Source organism: Saimiri boliviensis, chromosome 10 (assembly GCF_048565385.1).
Source record: "Saimiri boliviensis isolate mSaiBol1 chromosome 10, mSaiBol1.pri, whole genome shotgun sequence".
In the NCBI taxonomy this organism is placed as follows: Eukaryota; Metazoa; Chordata; class Mammalia; order Primates; family Cebidae; genus Saimiri; species Saimiri boliviensis.
Genome location: NC_133458.1, coordinates 51277708 through 51303402, shown reverse-complemented (window position 1 = coordinate 51303402; position 25695 = coordinate 51277708). Strand labels below are relative to the sequence as shown.

Here is a 25695-nt window from a genome sequence, read left to right as displayed (position 1 = left end):
TACGTTTATCTGCAAAAATGTTCAGGCAGTTGTTCTTTATAAAACTTGGGGCCGGGCGCGGTGGCTCAAGCCTGTAATCCCAGCACTCTGGGAGGCCGAGGCGGGTGGATCACGAGGTCAAGAGATCGAGACCATCCTGGTCAACATGGTGAAACCCCGTCTCTACTAAAAATACAAAAAATTTAGCTGGGCATGGTGGCACATGCCTGTAATCCCAGCTACTCAGGAGGCTGAGGCAGGAGAATTGTCTGAACCCAGGAGGCGGAGGTTGCGGTGAGCCGAGATCGCGCCATTGCACTCCAGCCTGGGTAACAAGAGTGAAATTCCGTCTCAAAAAAAAAAAAAAAAAAACTTGGAAAGTCCTGGATATTAGAACTCTTATTTAAAGACAATCAACAGAGTGGGGGGGATTTCCTTAAGGAATGATGGACATGTACTGATTTTCACAGAATTGTATGGTAATATTACCTTCATTCTGATGACTACCAAGAAACTATAATGCAAAATTCTTATGGTAGTACTACTTTTCCAATTGGCAGGACCACTTCTGCAGCTTCTAAAGCACCTGATACCTATACCTTTAATGTATCAGAAGGTGGAAAGTGGCTTCTGCTTATTCAACTAAAAACTGTTTTCCTATAGAGAACTATGAGACTATCTTACAATTTTGTCTAATTCAATCTACACAGCTTTTTTTTTTTTTTTTTGAGATGGAGTTTCTCTCTTGTTACCCAGGCTGGAGTGCAATGGCGCGATCTCGGCTCACCGCAACCTCCGCCTCCTGGGTTCAGGCAATTCTCCTGCCTCAGCCTCCTGAGTAGCTGGGATTACAAGCACACACCACCATGCCCAGGTAATTTTTTGTATTTTTAGTAGAGATGGGGTTTCACCATGTTGACCAGGATGGTCTCAATCTCTTGACCTTGTGATCCGCCCGCCTCGGCCTCCCAAAGTGCTGCGATTACAGGCTTGAGCCACCGCGCCCGGCCTACACAGTAGCTTATTAAGAGGATACTGTCAGCCACAGTATTCCCAGTATTCTTATGGCACTCACTCATTATTATCTGAAAGGGAGTTTCATAATTAACGTAAGTACTGAGATTATTTGAAACTTCACGGAAACTAAACAGGATTTCTCGCTCCAAAATCTTTTGTCATGTTTGGAGCTCTGATCATTTCTGGCCCCTACTAGGTCTCCTACCCCTCACATTTTCCTAATCCACCCCACTGCAGAATCCTGCTTAGAGCCCTTCAGTGCTGCTTCATTTCCTACAGCCCTAGTCCTTTTGCTTCCGTGGGCTTGTGATCACTCCCCTATAAAAACATAATGGGACTTATGGACCATGCTGCCTCCAAAAAAAGTGCACAAAAATTTTGCAAACACTCACAAGAATATTATTTACTTAATGCTCTTAAAACTCAAAACACAAATAACAAAACTCAATCTTTAATTTCAAAAAGGAATTAAAAATTTCTTCAGGCAAGTCCATAAATATTTGCTGACAGTTAAAAGAGAAAAAAAAAGCTCATTTTACCTAAAAGAAAAAGATACATTAAAAGTGAAGACAATATGTCCATTTTTCTTTAAGGAATCTACGAACTTTAGAATGATAAACTTTCTCAGTCACTAAACATTTCACCTTGTGAGAGCCTTCATCATTAAAGTATCCTAGGGTAGTTATTTGGGTGAAGTCCCTGAAAATTCAATTCATCAGCATTTTGTGTATGTTTTAGTGTATACATGTGTATCTACACATACCCATAAATATCTTCATTAAGGCTCTATCCTTAATCAGCCATTCAGGAAGTCAGAACTGCAGAAACATGCCAGAAACCAGAACCCCATCTTTTACAAAAAACAACAGTCTATGGCAAACCAACAAAAATGGCTAGTGAACAACTATCATGAAAGCATGCTGACCTACAGTAGCCAAATAATCACATTTTTTTCAGACTATAGAAACTATAGAGATTTTCATATAAAATATCTCCAGTTTTAAAACACTGTCCACTACCTGATCACATCTACAGAAGTGATTCCAGACATCTACCAGTTTGTTTCCCATGACACTATAGATCTTACTAATTTTGCAGAAATGTACTGGTGCCAACCCTGGGCCACATACTCTGCTATATGGGGACAAACAAGAAGTCTCAGTCTATGTCCCAGAGGGGCTCAAAAGTCAGTAGAAGGGAGAAAAAAAAAAAAACACACACACGGACATACTGCCGTAAGCACTGTGGTCTGCACAGTGACAGAGGTAGGCAAAGGAACTCCTCATGCATGGGGGAGTAAGGAGTCAGGGAAATCTTCCCTCTGGGGGTGAAATCTGCTATGAGAGTCCTAGCAAGTCTGAGCCGAACAGAAAGGAAGACACAGAGGGGCCACGCTGCAGCAGGGAAAACATGGAACGCAAAGGTGTAAATGCTAGGGAGATGAGCCTGGGAGGTAGGCTGCTGAGTCTAAGACTCCATTATGTATTGGGAAGGGGAACAGCTGAAGCAACTGAAGTTCAGGGAACAGGGAGAGACTGAAGGCAAACACAGGTAAAACCGCAGCAGATAAAATCATGATAATGAATCATACATCAGTGCAGAGTACGTAGCCAGTCTGGCAAATGCATTCAGAATTACAGTAAAATTGTCTCTTTACTAAAGAAATATTAAATGTAAAAAGTATGAAAAAATAGGCCGGGCGTGGTGGCTCACACCTGTAATCCCAGCACTTTGAAAGGCTGAAGTGGGTAGATCACCTGAGCTCAGGAATTCAAGACCAGCCTGGGCAACATGGCAAAACTCCATGTATACCAAAAATACAAAAAATTAGCAGGGCATGGTGGCACACTCCCGTTGTCCCAGCTACTTGAGATACTAAGGATAGAAGATTGTTTGAGCCCAGAAGGCAGAAGTTGCAGTGAGCTGAAATCACACCACTGCACTTCGGCCTGGTTGACAACGTGAGATCTTGTCTCAAAATAAATAAGTAAGTCATTCAGTCAGTCAGTCAGTCACATACAAAGAAGAAAATTTTGGATGACCCCTAATCCTACACTACTGCAATACATTTCTTTTCTATCTAGAACTCTCCAATGACATTGTTTTCCCCAAGCTTTATTCTACTTATTTTTCCTTTGATCGTTAATTTTTGGCACATCTATCATAAGCCTCCTTGAAACTTTTGTGGAATGTAACAAAGGATTAAAAAGCTAAGTTATGTCTCACTTTTAAAATTCAAATCCACTCTTCCACAAATACACAAAATTAAAGTCAATTGCTTCAGCCTTTTTACACCCTTCCCATCAGACAACCTACAATCTAGAAGGGGCTCAGTTGTACACATAGTACAACCCTCCTTAACTGCCTTAGTAGACTAAAAACTGTAATAAAAATGAAGGGCCAAGGCCGGGCACGGTGGCTCAAGCCTGTAATCCCAGCACTTTGGGAGGCCGAGGCGGGTGGATCATGAGGTCGAGAGATCGAGACCATCCTGGTCAACATGGTGAAACCCCGTCTCTACTAAAAATACAAAAAATTAGCTGGGCATGGTGGCGCATGCCTGTAATCCCAGCTACTCAGGAGGCTGAGGCAGGAGAATTGCCTGAACCCAGGAGGCGGAGGTTGCGGTGAGCCGAGGTCGCGCCATTGCACTCCAGCCTGGGTAACAAGAGCGAAACTCCGCCTCAAAAAAAAAAAAAGCAGAAGGGCTGTTTTGGGCATCAAAGGACATTACCAAGAAAGTGAAAAGACAACCTATAGAATGAAAAAATACATATCTGCACATCATTTATCTGATAAGGGTCAAGAGTATGTAAAGAACTCTTACAACTCACCACCACCAACAACAACAACAAAACCCAATTAAATAACAAGCAAAGGATTTTTCTGTTTGTTTTTTGAGATGGAGTTTCACTCTTGTCACCCAGACTGGAATGTGATAGTACAATCGGGATTCACTGCAACTTCCACCTCCTGGGTTTAAACAATTCTGTCTCAGCCTTCTGAGCAGCTGGGATTACAGGCACCTGTCACTATGCCCAGATAATTTTTTGTATTTTAGTATAGAGAGGGTTGCCCTATGTTGGCTGGGTTGATCTTGAACTCCTCACCTCAGGTGATCTGGCCACCATGGCCTCCCAAAGTACTGGAATTACAGAAGTGACCCACTGCATGTGGCCAACAAAGGATTTCAACAGTCATTTCACTAAAGATGTAAAAATGGCCAAAAACACAGGAAAACATGCTTAACGTCACCAGATTAGAAGAATGCAAATAAAAACCATGACCTACCACCTCATACCCATCAGGACAGCTACAAACAAGAGTATGTAAATAACAGAAATACAAACAATAGGTGTAGGCAAGGATGTAGAGAAACTGGAAGCTGTGTACATTCCTGGTGATTATGTAAAATAGCTCAGACACTGAAAAAGTTTGGTGGTTCCTCAAACACCAACACACAAAAATTAATCTATGACCCAGCTATTACATTCCCAGGTTTATACTCAAAAGAAAGAAAATAAGAACTCAAACCTTTGTGCAGCAATGTTGGAACAGTTCTATTCATAACTAAAAGGAAGCAGCAATCTAAATGTCATCAATGGGTGAGTAAACTAATTGTGCTACATATATACAATGTAGTATTATCCAGTCATAAAAACTAATGGAGTTTGACAAATGCTACAGCATGGATGTAACTTGAGGACAAAAATAAATCAATAAAGTAAAAAATAAAATTTAAATAAATAGTTTAAAGATTAAGTACTGATACATGCTTCAAAGTAGAGGAACCTCAGCCGGACGTGGTGGCGGTGGCTCATGCCTGTAATCCCAGCACTCTGGGTGGCTGAGGCGGGCGGATCATGAGGTCAGGAGTTCAAGACCAGCTTGGCCAACATAGTGAAACCCCACCTCTACTGAAAATACAAAAATTAGCTGGGCATGGTGGCACGCGCCTGTAGTCCCAGGCTCTCGGGAGGCTGAGCCAGGAGAATCACTTGAAACCAGGAGATGCACGTTGTGGTGAGCCAAGATCACGCCACTGCACTTCAGCATGGGCAACAACCCTGAAACTCCATGTCAGAAAAAAAAAAAGTAGATAAACCTTGAAAACATCATACTATGTAAAGAAAGTCAGACACAAAAGGTCATTAAATATGTTAAATTTCCAGAATAAGCACATTTATTCTGTTTTTTTCCTACTTCATTTGTGCCAGCATCTGTCGGATTACTGGTGCAAAGGAAGTAGGGAATAACTGTTGATGAATATGGAGTTTCTTTATAGAATGATGAAAATGTTCTGGAATTAAGATAATGATACTGGTCGCACACTGTGATATACTAAAGAACACTAAATTATAGGTTTTAAATGAGTTAAATTATATGCCATGTGAGTTATATTTCCATAAAAATAATTTTTTTAAAGTGGCCGGGAGAGGTGAATCACACCTGTAATTCCACCACTTTGGAAGGCTAAGGCTGGTGGATCACTTGAGCTCAGGAATTCCAGATCAGCCTGGGAACAACATGGTAAAACCCCATCTGCACAAAACAATTTTTTTAAAAATTAGCTGGGCGTGCACCTGTAATCCCAGCTATTCAGGAGGCTGAGGTTGGAGGGCCACCTGAGCCCCAGGGGTAGAGGCAGCAGTGAGCTATGATTACACTACTGCACTCCAGCCTGGGCATCAGAGCAAGGCCCTACTTCAAAAAATAAAAAAAGAGCAGCTGCTCTTTTGGAGCTACAACCCCTACACTATGGAATGAACTCTCCCCAAAATTCCCATGTTCAAACCCTAACCCCCGCTGTGACTGAATCTGGAGAAAGGAATTAAGTCAGAAGTGCGGGCCCCTAATACAACAAAACTGTGGCTTATAAGAAGAGGAAAAGAGGGATATCCACTACTAACGACAACAACATCACTACCCTGGCCTTCACCATGGCTGCTGCCCTAATCTCAGACTTCCAGCCTCCAGAACTTTAAGCAGAAGCAGGAAATAACAGAATATGGTCTACAGTATTTTGTTATAGCAGCCCAAGCTGACTAACAACATAGAAAACAACAAAAGCAAAACCAAAACCACTTGTCAAATGCTGTGTTCCCACATTCAATCTTTGAAATCACATGCAGATACCAGTTTTCTTTTTTAATTAAACACAATTTCTGTTACTCCCTTTCTGCTTGTTTGCCTTTCCCAGAGGAGACAGCAACAGGAAAGCTGCAATATCAATATCCCTGCTGCACATGTGCCTTGGTGCCCACTGGAGCTGAGCATACCCATACACTTACGCTTGTCTCTCATGGACCCTGGGACCCTACCCTTCCAGACTGCCAGTTGCTCTATTTTGTCTCTTCTGCAGCCACAGACATACCTCACTGCCCACTGTTTTTACACTCTGCTGTCAATTTTCCTTTTCTATCCAGCCTGCTCTTTCTATGTTGCCAACCAGGGTATGCAGGTACACTCACACTTGTGCCTTAACACAGTACAATGCAGGTACAACATCTGCCTGTTGACTCTTTCTAGCACTACCTGTGTTCAGGAGTTGCTCCTGTTATTAACAAGTTTAATGAGCTCTGATTCTAGAAAAAGGAAGGCAGAAAAACCCAAACAAACCCACACCCCCTAAAAAAAGAAAATGCTCTGAAGACAAAGGGAGACACAGTGGAGATAAAGAAGAAACTGTTTCAAGTTACCACAAAAACAGAGTCAAAAATGTGGTGGCACATGCCTGTAATCCAAGCTACTTGGGAGGCTAAAGCGTGAGAATCACTTGAGATTCTCTAAAAATTTATTTATAAATAAATAATTCCTTTATCTCAAAAAATAAACTGGCAAAACCTTCCCAAAGTTCATTTTGTCAACATGTTTCAAAACATATTTTTTATTTTTTATTTTTTTCAAGATGGAGTCTTACTCTGTTGCCCAGGTTGGGGTGCAGTGGCACAATTTCAGCTCACTCTAACCTCTGCCTCCTGGGTTCAGGCAGTTCTCCTGCCTCAACCTCCTAAGTAGCTGGGGCTACAGACGTACACCATCACTCCCAGCGAATTTTTGTATTTTTAGTAGATGAAACCTTCACCATGTTGACCAGCCAGGCTGGTCTCGAACTCCTGACCTCAGGCAATCCTCCCACCTCAGCCTCTCAAAGTTTTGAAATTACAGGGATTAGCACCCGGCCCAGAACATATTTTTAAAACGCCTGCTGACATAGTCATCTGAAATCTAGAAGTTCATGTTCTAGAAAATGTATGCTCATAGGTGTACATCACAACATTACATATATAACAAAAGAAAAACCTGTAAACATAAATATTCGTTAATGAGAAACTGATTAAATTGCTCAGAAATTTCATAATTCTCACAAATATGTAGAGGAAAAGGAAATATGCTTAGAATATATTGTTAAGCATTTAAAAGCTCACAATAAAGTGATATGGTGGGTATGTCAATTTCCTAATAAAGAAACAATGTATGAGCTGGGTACAGTGGGGGTCTTGCCTGTAATCCCAGCGCTCTGGGAGACTGAGGCAGGAAGATCGCTTAGGCCAGGAGTTCAAGACCAGCCTGCACACCATAAGGGGATCCCACCTCTATTTATAAAAAAATAAAAAACTCATAAAGGAGACTAGAAGAAGGCACACAAAAATATTATCAAAGCCCTAGATAGTGAAAGTCAGGTACTTCTTTCCATTTTATACTCTTCCGTAAATTTTTATTTTACTGCAAAAAATCTGCATTAATTTAGTAAGTGGAAAAATAAAACACCACAAGCTAAACTGACTGAAACAATTAACTCTATTAAAAACTAGTTTCAGATCCTGGGCAATTCACTTAAGTTCTCTGCACCTGTTTCTTAACAGAAAAAAATTCAGAAGCTGAACTAGATGAGTGGTTTTCTTTTTTTTTTTTTTTTTTTGAGACCGAGTTTCGATCTTGTTACCCAGGCTGGAGTGCAATGGCGCAATCACGGCTCACCGCAACCTCCGCCTCCTGGGTTCAGGCAATTCTCCTGCCTCAGCCTCCTGAGTAGCTGGGATTACAGGCACGCGCCACTATGCCCAGCTAATTTTTTGTATTTTAAGTAGACACGGGGTTTCACTATGTTGACCAGGATGGTCTTGATCTCTTGACCTCGTGATCCACCCGCCTCGGCCTCCCAAAGTGCTGGGATTACAGGCTTGAGCCACCGCGCCCGGCCCCCGATGAGTGGTTTTCTAACTATGAAATCACACATGTAAAGTGCTTTAGTACAGGACCTGGCACAAACTGTGTATTAATACTAGCCAAGGACTCACTGCAGTGATAAACAGAACTTGCCAGGCAAGCATGAGAATTCTGGGCCCATGACTCTCATTTCAACCCTTCAATCACTTGGCTTTTATGCTTTAAATATTGGACTCCTGGATACAATTTCAATTAAAGAAAAGGTTCCACTGTTTTAAAACAACTTGACAAATCCCTAAAGTCACATATAACATAATATCATGCTAAATATTACACACTTGCATTCTCATTCCTTTGGCACATCCAGATATATATTCACAATGAACAAATATTCACAGGGAACAAATATTAAAAATCTGGATAAGTTGCCGGGCACGGTGGCTCATACCTGTAATCCCAGAACTTTGGGAGGCAAAGGTGGGCGGATCACGAGGTCAAGAGATCAAGACCATTCTGACCAACATGGTGAAACCCCATCTCTACTAAAAAATACCAAAATTAGCTGGGCGTGGTGGCACGCGCCTGTAGTCCCAGCTACTCGGGAGACTGAGGCAGGAGAACTGCTTGAACCCAGGAGGCAGAGATTGCGGTGAGCCGAGATTGCACCACTGCACTCCAGCCTTGCACCTGGAGACAAAGTGAGGCTCTGTCTCAAACAACAACAACAACAACAACAAATCTGAGTAAGTTGTATTTGACATGATTCTAATATAATGCATAATAAATTTTTGTTAATTCTGAGATTCTATCATTGTTTCCCTCCTAACTCTCTTTCAAAGCATAGGTATTGGTCACTAAAAATTTTCTGTAATTACCTCCTGTTTGGTATCATGAAACTCCCAGTCTTTTTATAGACAACAAAAAGGTGTACAAAAAGACATCTTTAGGTAATCTTTTTTTTTTTCCCCCTCCTTGAGACAGTTTTGCTCTTGTTGCCTAAGCTGCAGTACAGTGGTACAATCTTAGCTCACTGCAACATTCCACCTCCTGGGTTCAAGCAATTCTCCTGCCTCAGCCTCCCAAGTAGCTGGGATTACAGGCACCTGCCACAACACCCAGCTAATATTTGTATTTTTAGTAGAGACGGGGTTTCACCAAGTTGGCCAAGCCAGTCTCAAACTCCTAACCTCAGGTGATCCACCCATCTCAGCCTTCGAAAGTGATGAGATTACAAAGGAGAGCCACCACATCCAGTCATCTTTAGGTAACCTTAAAACTGTGCCTTTTAGCTTGAAGAAAATACCTCTAAATTCCTGTCCATTAAGGCCTAGGAAGTAGCATTAACTTTGGCAGTATATTCACTACTCAATCAAGACACTCTCAAGGCCGCTTACAAAGCCTGGTATCTACTTACTTATACTACTTTTCCTCCAAGGTAAGTAAGCACTTCAACAGTAAACTAGTACTAACAAATTCTAAAAACCAGGGAGCCCACCAGATAAACTACGTTCCTAACTTTTAGCTCTGACAATATTTTTTCCATGACTTTATTTTAATTTTACAAATTAGATCAAAGATCTCATCTGCATCTTTTTTTTTTTTTTTTTTTTTTTTTTTAAAGAGAGGGTTTCACCATGTTGGTCAGGCTGGTCTTGAACTCCCTACCTCAGGTGATACACCTACCTTGGCCTTCAAAGTGCTTAGATTACAGGCATGAGCCACTACGCCCAGCCTCATCTGTATCTTTATCTGCTATTTCCACAACCATCTATCTTTCTAATCAGGAATTCCTACTGTTCTCATTTTAAAAGGTTAATGGTAAGGCTAAAGATAAGGAAGAAACTAAGGCAAGGATACAAGAGATAGAAAGATAGACAAAGTTACTCTGACCTTTGGATTCCAGTCTTCTTACTCTAGGATCAGTTACATCCATTTAGAAGCAAGTGTGGCCTAGGAAAGAGCACACTTTGAACTCAGAGTCTAGTTCCAGCCCACTGGCCATACTTACTAGGTTCTATGACTTTAGGCAAACAGATTCTAACCCTCAAGACCTCTTTATCTCATTTGCAAAAAGGGGACAGCAATATCTAGTGTACATGACAGTTAGGAGGCTTAAATGAGAATGAATAATAGTAATGTCATATACATTTCTTCCCTATCCCTCCACTGTATACCTGAAAAATCAGACGCTCATTTGATTCTCTTTTTTTCCTGAGGGGACGAAGAGCTGCAGAAGCAACTCCAAGTGGTAAGGTTCATCTAAGCAGTTCTCTAACTCTGGTTCACAAACCTTCAGAAATCCCCAAGATCAAACCTATTTCCTAATGATTCAAGACATTATTTGCCTCTTTCTGTGTCAACATTTGCACTGACAATGTAAAAGGAAAGACGGCATAAGGTGCTGGCATCTTAGCACAAATCAATGAGGTAGCCCCAAGCTGTACCAGAGTCCCTGAATTTAAGTTTCAGATAAAAATCTGCCAGGTTCACATAAGGGTATTCTTGATGAAACAATTAAAAAAAAAATTTTATTAAATCTCAGTGTTGAGTTGCATCTTTTTCATATTCTATGTGCTAAAATGGGAAGCATTCCTGCCACAAACCAAAGTATAATGCATGTCTCCAGGAAGAACACTTGTATAACCATTTTATTTGCTTTTTACAGAGAATGTTGTTTGTAGTTTATTAAACAGAGAAGACTTGCATATTCAAATTTGGGTACCTCACAGTTTTCTCAAAAATGTATAAAATGAGCTTGTCGCTTTAAAGAAAGCATACAAGAACCCAGGATGGGTTTCAATATTTTCTTCATATATTTCAACAAAAATAACTATCAACAGACTGAAGGCAGAAACATATATGAGAATCTGGCTTCAATTAAGCCAGACATTAAAGAGATTTACAAAAATGTACAACAATGCCATTCTTCTCAGTTTTAAAAAGTACACTTTTTCGTTGTTGTTGAGACAGGATCTCGTTGTCACCCAGGCTGAAGTACAATCACTGCAGCCTCAACCTCCCAGGCTCAGGTGATCCTCCCACCTCAGCCTCACAAGTAGCTGGGTCTACAGGTGTGCACCACACTCTCAGCTAATTTTTGTATTTTTTTTTTTAGTAGAGACAGGGTTTCACCGTGTTGCCCAGGCTAGTCTCGAACTCTTGAGGTCAAGCAGTCCACCCGCCTCAGCCTCATAAAATGCTGCAATTACAGGCATGAGCCACCCTGCTAAGCCAAAAGCATACCTTTTTATTTTAAGATATGCCAATTAGTTTTAGTTTTGTTTTGTTTTGTTTTTTGATATGGAGTCTCACTCCATTAACCCAGGCTGGAGTACAGTGGCACAGTCTCCGCTCACTGCAACCTCCACCTCCTGGGTACAAGCAATTCTCCTACCTCAGCCTCAAGTAGCTGGGATTGTGGCGCATGCCACACTGCCCAGCTAATTTTTGTATTTTTAGTAGAGATGGGGTTTCCCTATGTTGGCCAGGCTGGTCTCAAACTCCTGACCTCAGGTAATCTACTCCCCTCAGCCTAGCAAAGTTCTGGGATGACAGACATGAGTCACCGTGCCCAGCCTAAAAATATGCTATTTGTTAACATACAATAAATTTATTTTAAGTGAATTGATAATTACATGTTTTTAATTTGTAATAAAGCAAGTTATCGATTGATATAAACTACATTAAAAGGGTCTTTGGGCCCCTAAATAATTTTTAGTGTCTGTCCTAACAGCAAAATGTTTAAGAATCAGTGTTTATACCATTACCAAATTCCTTAATAGAGGATATCTGGATAAACAGAAGTGTCACTCCATATACATTTTATGTTCTTTTTGTCACACTTAAGGGCAAATAACTTCACTATCCCTACTTTCTGTTTACTCTCCAACTGTCAATATTCTAGGTTAATTAACTTTTTTGAAACACACTTTTCACCATCCCCTTCGAGAATATGAGTAAGGTACCAATTCTCCAGAAAACTTTTACACACTGCAGAATTCACAGAAGTTCTGAGTCCAAAGACTTTGACCTTTGGTCTATTCCACTAGACACTGGTATAAAATCCTGGTACTAGAGAGCAGTGAGGTATCAGTATTTTACATGTCCAGTTTTTAACCACTGTATTCCAAAGAATACAAAAGTTACAAAACAAATAATGACAAGTCAACCTATAAGACATAATTTACATGAAGGAGTAAAATTCATGTTTTAAAACAAAACCCAAGCAATATTTTCAAGTTAAACAAGAGTTACATCTCAGCTAAAATAAAAACAAATCCAAAAGGGTGAAAATTAAATCTGTTGCATCTTTTAAAACTGCTTAATTCGCTCAATATTTAAAAATTAATTTGGAAATCACAGCTAAGAAAAACATATGTTCACAGTATCATCCTGTACATATCTAATTTCTGTGAAAGTGTAACACACTATTTTTAATTTCTACACAAGCTAATCGAAGAATCACAATTTTTCATCACTCCAAATATCCTTTTCAATATAGCCTCAGTTATAATCAAAATGGAATAATGTACTACTACATGTTCGTTTATAAGAACAGAAGAGTTTGCGTATACAGCCCACCACTTATTTATGGTTTTGTGAATTTTTACTAACATTATTAAAGCTAAAAATTACCTTCCTCTTTTTTTCTTCTACGTTCTTGAAAGCTTTTAAGAAACATATTCTTGAAAGCTTTTAGGAAACTTACAGGCCAGGAGTGAGCCATGCCTGTAATCTCAACACTTTGGGAGGCCATGGAAGGCAGATACACTTGAGGTCCAGACTTTGAAGACCAGCCTGACCAACAACAAGGAAAAGGGGAGGGGAGGGAGGGAGAGGGGAAAGGAAGAGAGAAGAGGAAGGGGAAGGGAAGGGGAAGGGAAGAGAGGGAGGAAGGCAGGGAGGGAATGAACATATTGGTGATTAACAATTTTTAGTTTTTATTTTCAACATCCACTCCTAAATTTAATGAACTTGGCTGGTGGTGGTGGGGGGGAGGTGGTGAGTAGGGGATATAAGCCCCTTTAAAAAATGTTGTTCTAGTTATTTTTCCTGTTAAAGCAAATGAAATATAGCCTGAGCCGGGCGCGGTGGCTCAAGCCTGTAAACCCAGCACTTTGGGAGGCCGAGGCGGGTGGATCACGAGGTCGAGAGATCGAGACCATCCCGGTCAACATGGTGAAACCCCGTCTCTACTAAAAGTGCAAAAAATTAGCTGGGCATGGTGGCACGTGCCTGTAATCCCAGCTACTCAGGAGGCTGAGACAGGAGAATTGTCTGAGCCCAGAAGGCGGAGGTTGCGGTGAGCCGAGATCGCGCCATTGCACTCCAGCCTGGGTAACAAGAGTGAAACTCCGTCTTAAAAAAAAAAAAAAAAAAAAGAAATATAGCCTGAGAAGGACTCCCTACTTCTCTAAGTCCTGGTGGACAAACTGTAACCTAACAGGGTAGACGAGATGGAAAACCTAACTAGGCATATGGGCCTGTAACAACAGCTGAGTTTTGGCCAATCCCAGCAGCCATACTTTAACCATTCATACACTACTGAATGTTCAAACTGTGTTCAGCTAAGGCAAATGCTGACCGGTAACCAACCTGGCTGTTTCTGTACCTCACTTCCGAGTTCTGGACACCATTTCCCCTTTTTTGTCTATAAATCTTCTTCCACTATACAGCTACACTGCAGTCCCTGAATCTCCCGTGATTCTTGGGGATGCCCAACTCACCTGTTGTTCACTGCTCAGTTAAACTCCTTTAAATTTAATCTAGCACGTTTTTCTTTTAACATTCCAAATAATAAAATGGTCTTTCCACCAATACAGTTTATCAAATCTTCAAACAGTTATATTTTCTCTTCACCTGCACTGCCTACAGGTTGATTTTGCTATATATTTAAGGCAAATAATAAAGCAACATCTATACTTTTTAAAAATAAGCAACACATACACACATTGTTTCTCACAAGCACACAAACACCCATGCATATCCCTAACAAGGAACAAGAATAAACCTTGGAAGATTTATATTTTGATAAGCACCTCTCATCTTGATTCCTCTAACACAAAAGTTTTACCTGCTTAATCATCTGCAAGAGGAAAAGGGGAGCTACATCTTCAAAAAGAACACAATTTATGTGAAGCAAAATATAAACAAAACTTATCCATAAAATTCCTTCAGTGTTTTTCATTTTAAAAACACATCAATAATTACCTTGAGAATCAGTTAAAGCAGCAACCAGTAAGCCCATTTCCACCGTACTCAAAATCAAGAGGCAAACTAAATGCATCTTCCAAGAGGACAAAAAAAATAAAAATAAAATCAGTAATACTTTAGTCATTTAGTTTAAAAGTTAGAGTTATAAAACTAATTTTGCATTCAAGTGACAAAACCCTATCTACCACCAAAAACCCAAATTGTGGCCAAATACCTTCATATACAGCTTTTTTCTTTTTTTAATCCATTTATGCCGAAGGTTGCAAATTATTTTTGTGAAAACTCAGACCTTGTCAATGACCATGAGCAGGATATAATGGGTTAATGAGTCAAGGTCTTACTCTGCTGCCCAGGCTGGATTGGTGGTATGATTATAGCTCACTGCTGCCTTCAACTTCCAGGCCCACTCAACCGCTCTGCCTCAGCCTCCCAAGTAGATGGGACGACAGGCAGGTACTACCATACTCGGGGTTTTTTAAAACTTTTTGCACAAACAAGGTCTTGCTATGCTGTACAGGCTCATCTCAAACTCCTGACCCAAAGTGATCATCCCACTTCGGCCTCCCAAAATGCTGGGATTACAGGCGTAAGTCACTGCACCTGTCCCATCTATAGTTCTCAAAAGTGAATTCCAGATACACAGATAAACACATGCACAGCAATAATAGTCTGTACACCAAGACCATTCAATGGGGAAAGAACAGTCTCTTCAACAAATGGTGCTAAGACAACTGGGTATCCACAAGCAAAAAAATGACGCTGAACCCCTCCCCACTCATGTCTTACACAAAAATAAAATTAAACTGGACAAACAACCTACACATAACTATAAAACTCTTACAAGATAACATACAGGTAAATCTTCAGGACCTTGGGCACAGCAACAGATTCTTAGCTATAACACCAAAAAAGCACATGCAACAAAAGAAAAAACTGTAAATGGAACTTCATCAAAATTAAAAACTTTTCTGCATCAAATGACATTATCAGGAAAATGAAAAGACAATCCGCAGAATGGAAGAAAATGTTAACAAATCTGATAGGGGTCTAGTACCTAGAATATATAATAACACACACAACAAACATAAACTACCTGATTTTAAAATGACCAAAAGACTTTAGATGTTCAACATCATTATTCGTAAGGGGAATGCAAATGAAAATGAGGAACAACTTCCCACCCACAAGGATGGCTAATGATTAAAAGTTAAAAACAACAACAACTAAGGAGTACTAAAAAACATGTGGAGAAATTAGAATCCTTGTACACTGATGGTGGGAATATAAAATGGTGTCTTTGCTATGGAAGACTGTTTGGTGATTTCTCAAAAAGTTAAACACAGAATTACCATGCAATCCAGCAATTCCACTCACGAGTAGAAACCCCAAAGAAGTGAAAACTAGTGCCTCAAATAATATGTACACCCATGTTCCCAGCAGCACTATCCACAATAGCCAAAAAGTGAAAATAATCCAACAGATTAATGGATAAACAAATCCTGGTGCATATATACAATGAAATTATTATATAGCCATATAAAGGAATGGAATGTTGGGGCCAGGCACAGTGGCTCACAGCTGTAATCCCAGCTCTCTGGGAAGCAGAGGCAGGCAGATCACTTGAAGTCAGGAAATGGAGACCACCCTAGCCAACACGATGAAATCCCATCTCTACTAAAATGCAAAAATAAGCCAAGTGTGGGGGCATGCACCTGGGGTCCTAGCTACTCAGGAGGCTGAAGCGGGAAAACTGTGTGAACCCAGCAGGCGGAGGCTGCAGTGTGCCAAGATCGAGCCACAGCACGTCAGAATGGACAACAGAGTGAGATCTGAATGTTGATACGTGCTGCAACATGGATAAACCTCAGAAACATCATGCTAAGTCAAAGAAGCCAGAAACAAAAGGTCATGTGTTATGTGACTGCACTTACATGAAATATTTAGAATAAGTAAATCAAAAGAGACAAAATGGATACTGGCTCCCAGGAGTAGGGGCAGGGGGAAATGGGGAATAGCTGCAGAATGGGTACTTTTTTTTTTAAAGATGGGGTTTTACCATGATGGCCAGGCTGGTCTTGAACTCCTGACCTCAGGTGATCTGCCCACCTCAGCCTCCCAAAGTGGTAGGATTACAGGCGCAAGCCACTGCGCCCAGCTATGGGTACAGTTTCTTACTGGGGTGATCACACATCTTGGAACTAGACAGAAGTGGTGGCTACACAGCAATGCCACTGAACTGTTCACTTGTAAAATGGTTAATTTCGTCTTATTGTGAATATAACCTCAATTTAAAAAAAATAAAGTTTGCAAAGATGTCTTATTAGCTAGTCTATAATCTCCACTTCGGCCAAGGAATGGTCTCCACAGCTCAATGGTCCCCGCTAAAACCCAAAAGCCTCCCTGACTCACAGCCTGGGTGCAGCTGGAGAAGCAGCACAGGGTCAAAAATGTCCAGCCCAACATGGTGGCTCATGCTTGTAATCCCAGTACTTTGGGAGACCAAGGTGGGTGGATCACTTGAGGACAGGAGTTGGAGAACAGCCTGGCCAACAGGCGAAACCCTGTGTCTACTAAAAATAGAAAAATCAGCTGGGCATGGTGGTGCACGCCTGTGGTCCCAGCTACTCAGGTGGCTGAGGCACGTGAACTTGGGAGGTGGAAGCTGCAATGAGCCAAGATGGCGCCACTGCACTCCAACCTGGGCGAAAGAATCAGACTCCAACTCAAAAATGAAGTCCTATAAAAAGAAACAGCAAGAATATACATTTACATAAATATTGAAATTTTATGCTAGAGAAAAGTATACACTAAAACCTTCTTAACAAAATTCAAAAACAAAGTTAAGCCTTCTGCAAACCCAAGCAGTGGCAAATATTCAAGTCTGCATCAGCTTCACCAATGTTAGAAAACAGCAGGCAACATGACTTCCTCCAAAATTTCAAACTTCCAAGTACAAGAAAACCATATAGCATCTTTCTAAAAACACCTACCCATATTCCATGCTTGAGACACTGTAGGCAGTCTATTACTTTTGCAAGGGCTGACTCTTAATGCAAATAAAATTATAATACTGGCACTGTTCAGAATGTTAAGAACAAAAAAGTCTTTCTTCTCAGCTACTTACTACATACTTTACTCAGCACCAAAGTGTACCAGATGCTACATACTAACACTGAACATAAAGAAATAGTGTTCCTTGCCTTTTAGAGTGAATATTCTAAGAAGGACAAAGTGGAAATAATACATTAATTTCCAAAAAGATCAGGAATTCAACACTACAGGAATAATTTGCAGACATGACACTCATATCTTTCCTGTAGTGGACCCAAGCTAACTGAGTGAAAAACTTCAGCTAAGGAGGCTTTTTTCCAGATATCAAAGACCAACTCAAGTGCTCTTAGTAGAAATGGAGTTGGAACGCTCAGGAGAAATAAATTTTTGGAAAAATTCAAACTATCTTTCCTTAAAAGCACATTGGCCACACTATTCTTAACAGAAAATCTAGCTAATAAATAAATGTGCAATACAAATAAGTAAGGTTGGTAGGCCCATAGAATGCTGAGGAATGTTACTGCTTTAGTGAGTGTGCCCATGACGCACTATGCTTGGCACTGTCAATAAATGCTACCATCCTAGCACTGTGGGAGGCCAGGCGGGCGGATCACCGAGGTCAGGAGTTCCAGACCAGCCTGGCCAAATGGTAAAACGCTGTCTCTACTACGAATACAAAAATTAGCCAGATGTGGTGGTGTACACCTGTAATCCCAGCTTCTCTGGGGACTGAGGCAAGATAATCGCTTGAGCCTGGAAGGTGGAGGTTGCAGTGAGCAGAGATTGCACCACTGCACTCCAGGCTGAGTGACAGAGCGAGACTCCGTCTAAAAAAAAAAAAAAAAAAAAATCTGTTGCCATTAATACTCAATAATTCTACTTTTCCTATTGTAAAATCCACCAAGTCCATTGCAGAAGGTACATTAGGAAGTCAACTGGAGCCATTCATTCTTAATAATCACTTAAGAACCAGTTTCATTCAAGCAAGCTTTTATAAATCCCAACTGCATTCTCCCCTGAAAAGGTAGGAGTCAACATCCTTACACATACTAATAATCAAATTATCTAAGTCTTCACACAAGTCAATGAAGAAAACATTTAACAAAACGGAATCAAAGAAAGTATTTCACCCCACCACTAAAGAGTGCCTCTGAAACTAGTGGCTATGTTTTTGGAGAAGGGGTGTTAAAATACCTAGGCATGGCCGGGCGGAGTGGCTCACGCCTATAATCCCAGTACTTTGGGAGGCAAAGGCAGGCAAATCACAAGGTCAGGAGTTCAACACCAGCTCGGCCAGCGCGGTGAAACCCAGTCTCTACTAAAAATACAAGACCTTACCTGGGAATGGTGGCACTCGCCTGTAGTCCCAGCTACTCAGGAGGCTGAGGCAGAATAATTACTTAAACCTGGCAGATGGAGGAGGCAGTGAGCCCAGATCATCCCACTGCACTCCAGCCTCAGCAATGGAGCAAGACTCCATCTCAAAAAAATTAAAAAACAACCTTGGCATACAATTACATAAAACACATTTCTCCAGCTCTTTAACAAGATTATTACATGCCTTCATGAAATCAAGAGCTGGTATATATGACTAAGGAAGCCTGATGATCCCTCTGTAAATGCCATGCAGTTCACATGAAGCAACAAGAGACAGAAATGTGAAGTTCATGCCATCCTAATAAGGAACTAAGACTAGAAACCAAGTCTTTTGACAAACTCTACTTTTTAAAAAATGAATTCCATTACTTAATGGCATCATTTTCCCCTAGTCTCTCAAGCCTTTAAAAAAAAAAAAAAAAAAAAAAAAAGAGGCCAGGCGCAGTGGCTCACGCCTGTAATCCCAACACTTTGGGAGGCCAAGGCAGGTGGATCACGAGGTCAAGAGGTCGAGACCATCCTGGTCAACATGGTGAAACCCCATCTCTACTAAAAATACAAAAAATTAGCTGGGCATGGTGGTGTGTGCCTGTAATCCCAGCTACTCAGGAGGCTGAGGCAGGAGAATTGCCCGAACCCAGGAGGCGAAGGTTGCAATGAGCCGAGATCGCGCCACTGCACTCCAGCCTGGGTAACAAGAGCGAAAATCCGTCTCAAAAAAAAAAGAAGAAGAAGGTGGTCAACTGGATACAGTGACTCACAGACTTGTAATTCCAGCACTTTAGGAGACTGAGGCAGGACGACTGCTGGAGTCCAGGAGTTCAAGACAAGTCTGGACAACACAGTGAGACCTCTTCTCTACAAAAAGTTAGATCCTGAAGCAGGGGGATCACCTGAGCCTAGGAGGTCGAGTGTGCAGTGAGCCTAGATTGTACCACTGCACTCCAGCCTGGAGAACAAGACTGTCTCCCAAAAACAACAAAAAAATGTCTTGGTGTATGTACTTGGCTGAGGAGCCAACAGGGTGAAGCTACCATCTGTGGAACTACATCTGAAGTCCCCTAATCTCGCCCAGGTGGAAAAACACGGCAGCACCACCTCAGTTGGCTGGTGGGTTCCCCACCAGCGGGACACTCCGCCCCACCACGCACAGGGCACAGGTCTGGTGCGGAGAGCCCCTCATCCTGAGAAACTGGGTACGGCCAGAAAGACGGCCACCCCCTCACCCGTCTCACAACACAAGTTCATGGGGACCCTGGCACCAAACCATTCATAGATGACCCCCTTCTAGTTTCGTAGGTAGCAGAGCAGCTCCCTCACTGCAATCTATTGAAAGTCAGCCCTTGACACAAGGGTTTGTAAAAAAGGAAAATACAAAAATTAAAATAAATGTTTAAAAAACAAAAAAAAATTTTTAAACAAAAACCTTTTTAAACTTATCCTTGAGTTTCTTCTTACCTCATACCGTACCATTAAACCCAATCAGCTCTATATTCAAAGTAAGTCCTTAATCTGACCTCTTCTCCTCAACTACAACCACCTGGCCAAGTCACGTTACAACCCACCAGCCACTGCAACAGCATGCTCTCTAGCCTCCTAGCTTTCACTCTTGCCACTCTATAATCCATTCCCCATATAGTAGCCAGAATGACTTTTTTAAATTTGAAACAAAGCTGCAGAAAACCATAGTACAAAGAACTACTTCTTATTGCTTTGAAGTACATTATCTTTTCCATTCCTTATACAGCAGTAATCCTAAGAAATAGCTATGATAAGTTTACTTTCTCTTTTTTCATGGACAAGGCTCAGAAAAGTGCATTGATTTGCCCAACATTACACAGTGAGTAATTGGCAAGATCATGAATGGCCTTCTAAGTACTATCAATTATGACATTCAAGTCTCTCTGCATGTATGCCACTTACTAATTACCCTCGTAAGTCCTAACATCCATTCAATGCCCAGAATTACTTGAATGCTTCAAAAGAACAGCTAGAGGTACAGAAACACTATGATTTTCAACCTTACCTTCAAATTTCTCTCCCACTAAAAGTATAATGCATGCTGTGACTACAGGACCACCGCACTCCAAAGAGTTCAAGGTGGCTGGGTATGGTGGCTCATACCTGTAATCACAGCAGTTTGGGAGGCCGAGGTGAGTGGATCACCTGAGGTCAGTTCAAGACCAGCCTAACCAACACGGTGAAACCCTGTCTCTACTAAAAATACAAAAAACTAGCCAGGCGTGGTGGCAGGCACCTGTAATCCCAGCTACTCGGGAGGCTGAGCCAGGAGAATTGCTTGAACCAAGGAAGCAAAACGTTGCAGTGAGCAAGACCACGCCATTGAACTCCAGCCTGGGCAACAATAGCAAAACTCCATCCCTCAAAAAAAAAAAATTCAAGGTATAAGCAAAAGACCCCAAATAATGAGCATTTTCGCACTTGAACCCAGGAGGATGAGGTTGCAGTGAACCAGGATTGTGCCACTGCACTCCAGCCTGGGCAACAGAGTGAGATTCCATCTTAAAAAAAAAAAAAAAAAAAAGGTGATGGCAAACAAAATACCAGCTGATTACTATTAACTCTAAAATACAAAATGTAGCAAAATGTAAAAATGACAATCCTATAGAGATTAAAGGAAATACCATGCAGTAATCACATAAAATATTTTCTATAACTTGGCCTTCTGATACTAAAATTCACACACATTTGAAAAAAATACTAAAAAAATTAAACAGTAATTATTGAATATTCATCCTAAATTTTTAAAATACACTATAGTTTAAAACTAAATTTTCCACTTTAAAAAAAGGCATTAATGGACAAGTGTGGTGGCTCACGCCTGTAATCCCAGGACTTTGGGAGGCTGAGGCAAGCAGATGACCCGAGGTCAGGATTTTGAGACCAGCCTGGCCAACATGGTGAAACCTTGTTGTGACTGAAGTCTAGCAGAAAACCTAGTAAACAGCACAAAAAGCATATGGAAAGTTGCAGTAAATAAGTGCTAAAGGAAAAGAAAGTATCTCCAAGGGAATACGAACTTAGGAGAAACTGCAGCTGGAATGGCCATGAAAGTCTCCAAGGCATGATATCAAAGCTGATGACCGAAGGAAGAACACGTACCTTGGCCGGGCGGCTCACACCTGTAATCCCAGCACTTTGGGAGGCCAAGGCAGGCCAATCAATGAGGCCAGAAGTCTCAGCCTGGCCAAGGGGGTAAAGCCCCATCTCTAAAAGAAAATAGAAAAGAAAAAGGGAAGGCCGGGCGCAGTGGCTCAAGCCTGTAATCCCAGCACTTTGGGAGGCCGAGGCGGGTGGATCACGAGGTCAAGAGATCAAGACCATCCTGGTCAACATGGTGAAATCCCGTCTCTACTAAAAATACAAAAAATTAGCTGGGCATGGTGGCGCGTGCCTGTAATCCCAGCTACTCAGGAGGCTGAGGCAGGAGAATTGCCTGAACCCAGGAGGCGGAGGTTGCGGTGAGCCGAGATCGCGCCATTGCACTCCAGCCTGGGTAACAAGAGCGAAACTCCGTCTCAAAAAAAAAAAGGAAAAAAAAGGAAGAACACACGCCAACCAGATGAAGTGTGGGGAAAGCCAGCAGCACAAAGGCCCAAGGCAGGCAAAAGAGGACCAACCTTAGTGACACCAACAAAATAAGAGCAATTGATAAAAGTCGATATTCTAAAGCACCAAGAAAAACACAGCTTCCCATATAACATATCATCAACAAGGGAAATGTTATGTTCCTCACCGCCACCTGCATATGTGCACTCAAAAGACTAAACAAAATGTGAAGCCAAAAGTTAATGAGGTTGAAGCAAAACAAGTACACATACAAAATCAACAGAACTGTAAACCTGGTTGCTCTTTTTAAAAGACAATCTGAAAATAATGATAGAAACTAGCAGTGCTCATAATTTATTCTTCCTAACCTTAAAACTAACTGCACAAAAGATACCTATAAAGGGGAGAAAAGATATCCACAGAGTGGCATTTAAAAAACGAAGTGCTCACTTCACAGGCCAGGCCCAGAGTTTCATGCCTATAATCCCAGTACTTTGGGAGGCCAATGTGGGTAGATGACCTGAGGTCAGGAGTTCAAGACCAGACTGGCCAACACAGTGAAACCGCATCTCTATTAAAAATAGCCGGGTGTGGTGGTAGGCACCTGTAATCCCAGCTACTAGAGAGACTGAGGCAGGAGAATCGCTTGAATGTGGGAGACAGAGTCTGCAGTGAGCAGAGATTGTGCCAACACACTCCAGACTGGGCAACAGAGTAAGACTACATCTCAAAAAAGAAAAAAACAAATAAAAAAATAAGTGCTTTCTTTGGCAGCATATTTACTAAAATTGGAACAATAAAGATCAGCATGGCCCCTGTCCAAGGATAACTGACAAATTCATGACGTTTTGGAGTAATATTCATATATATGTATACACACACATACATACATTTATACACAACCAAAAAGCCTAAAACTATGAAACTATCTAAATTGTATAAAATTTTCATCAGAAATTGTAAGACTATGGTTTGGAAAATACCCAGAAATGTTTAGTATAACAAATATTAAGTAATAACATTTAGAAGTTTGTGTATACAAATAATATATAAAACAAAGACCTTCAAAATTTATAATCTGAAGTGACAAATAATGTTTAGTAATCACCAGCTGCTCTGCTCAGGATTATGTTCAATGGCATACAGTATTTTTAATTCAAACAATTTTTATTACCATCCCTCAGAAATGAAAACTGCTATTACAAAAAATAGCTACATTTTTTCATGAAAAATACATCCTGAGAACCAATCTCTCTCCTACTTTCTAGCAGTAGTTATTTTCTGCTCCCTGCTAATCCATTTTGTACAGTTTTATGAGGGAGGAAGACAGAGAGAGAAGAGAATACACATATACATTTATTAACAATTTTTAGTAATGAGCTGTTTAAAAATGTTTAAAAACAGTATCTCATGCTTTATGTATCATTTATCAGACATTCTAGCTTAAAGCTATATAACTGATATAAATACTAACTAATCACCAGGCGCGGTGGCTCACGCCTATAATCCCAGCACTTTGGGAGGCCAAGGCGGGTGGATCACGAGGTCAAGAGATCGAGACCATCCTGATCAACAAGATGAAACCCCGTCTCTATTAAAATACAAAAATTAGCTGGGCATGGTGGTGCTTGCCTGTAGTCCCAGATACTCGGGAGGCTGAGGCAGGAGAATTGCTTGAACCCAGAAAGCAGAGGTTGTGATGAGCCGAGACCATGCCATTGCACTCCAGCCTGGGTAACAAGTGCGAAACTCTGTCTCATAAATAAATAAATAAATAAATAAATACTAATCTACTGCATTTATACCATTATAACACATAAATATACACTGATTTCTTCCAATCTTTTATATCACAGTGCTATAATGTTTCCAGTTTTAAAATACATATAAAGTTTGGCCAGGCACAGTGGCTCACATCTGTAATCCCAGCACTTTGGGAGGCTGAGGTGGGTGGATCACTAGCAAACATGGCAAAACCCAGTCTCTACTAAAAATGCAAAAAAAAAAAAATAGCCAGGTGTGGTGGTACACACCTGTAATCCCAACTACCCAGGAGGCTGAGACAGGAGAATCGCTTGAACCTGGGAGGCTGAGGTTGCAGTCAGCCGAGATCCTACCATTGCACTCCAGCCTTCCAGCATGGGAGACAGAGTGAGACTTGGCCTCCAAAAAATAAATTACTAACTTAAATAACACTATTTATTGGCCGGGTGTAGTGGTTCATGCCTGTAATCCCACCTTGGGAGGCCAAGGTAGGTGGATCACTTGAAGTCATGAGTTCAAAACCAGCCTGGCCAACATGGTAAAACCCCCTCTCTACCAAAAATTAAAAAATTAGCTAGGCTTGGTGACAGGTGCCTGCAAACCCAGCTACTCGGGAGGCTGGGGCAGAAGAATCACTTGGACCCAAGAGGTGAAAGCTGCAGTAAGCTAAGATGGCACCACTACACTCCAGTCTGGGCAACAAGAGCAAGGCCACATCTCAAAAACATAACTAAGACTATTTATTATCAAATAATTATTAAACTTTTTTTTTTTTTGAGATGGAATCTCATTCTGTCACCAGGCTAGAGTGCACTGTGCAATCTCAGCTTACTTCAACCTCCGCCTCCCAGGCTCAAGTGATTCCCCTACCTCAGCCTCCCCAGTAGGTGAGACTACAGGCACATGCCACCATGCCAGGACATTATTTGCATTTTTGTAGAGACAGGGTTTCACCATCTTGGCCAGGATGGTCTCAATATCCTGACCTCATGATTCACCCGCCTCAGCCTCCCAAAGTGCTGGGATTATAGGCATGAGCCACCTCACTTGGCTCTTATCAAATCGAATAAAGGAAGACAAAAAATTCCCCATTCCATGTCTGATTATTTATAGTCACAAGATAATAAAGCAAACAACGTATCACTCAGTTTTTTAAAGAACTATGAGCAGGGCCGGGTGCGGTGGCTCAAGCCTGTAATCCCAGCACTTTGGGAGGCCGAGGCGGGTGGATCATGAGGTCAAGAGATCGAGACCATCCTGGTCAACATGGTGAAACCCCGTCTCTACTAAAAATACAAAAATTAGCTGGGCATGGTGGCGTGTGCCTGTAATCCCAGCTACTCAGGAGGCTGAGGCAGGAGAATTGCCTGAACCCAGGAGGCGGAGGTTGCAGTGAGCTGAGATCGTGCCATTGCACCCCAGCCTGGGTAACAAGAGCGAAACTCCGTCTCAAAAAAAAAAAAAAGAACTATGAGCAAATAATTCAATTATCAAAAATCAACTCATAGCTTTAAAATGAACCTTGGGCCGGATGTAGTAGCTAATACCTATAAT

The 25695-nt window shown here is 41.3% G+C and overlaps 1 protein-coding gene and 1 non-coding gene across 10 annotated transcripts in view; one reads left to right on the top strand and one right to left on the bottom strand.

Moving 5' to 3' along the window:
• The window catches only part of SRPK2 (SRSF protein kinase 2), a 276714-nt gene that overhangs the window by 202484 nt on the left and 48535 nt on the right, over nt 1-25695 (bottom strand). The window lies entirely within an intron of this gene.
• LOC120365464 (U6 spliceosomal RNA) lies at nt 23136-23237 on the top strand. The gene has a single exon (XR_005580398.1). It is a non-coding gene; the product is annotated as a U6 spliceosomal RNA (small nuclear RNA).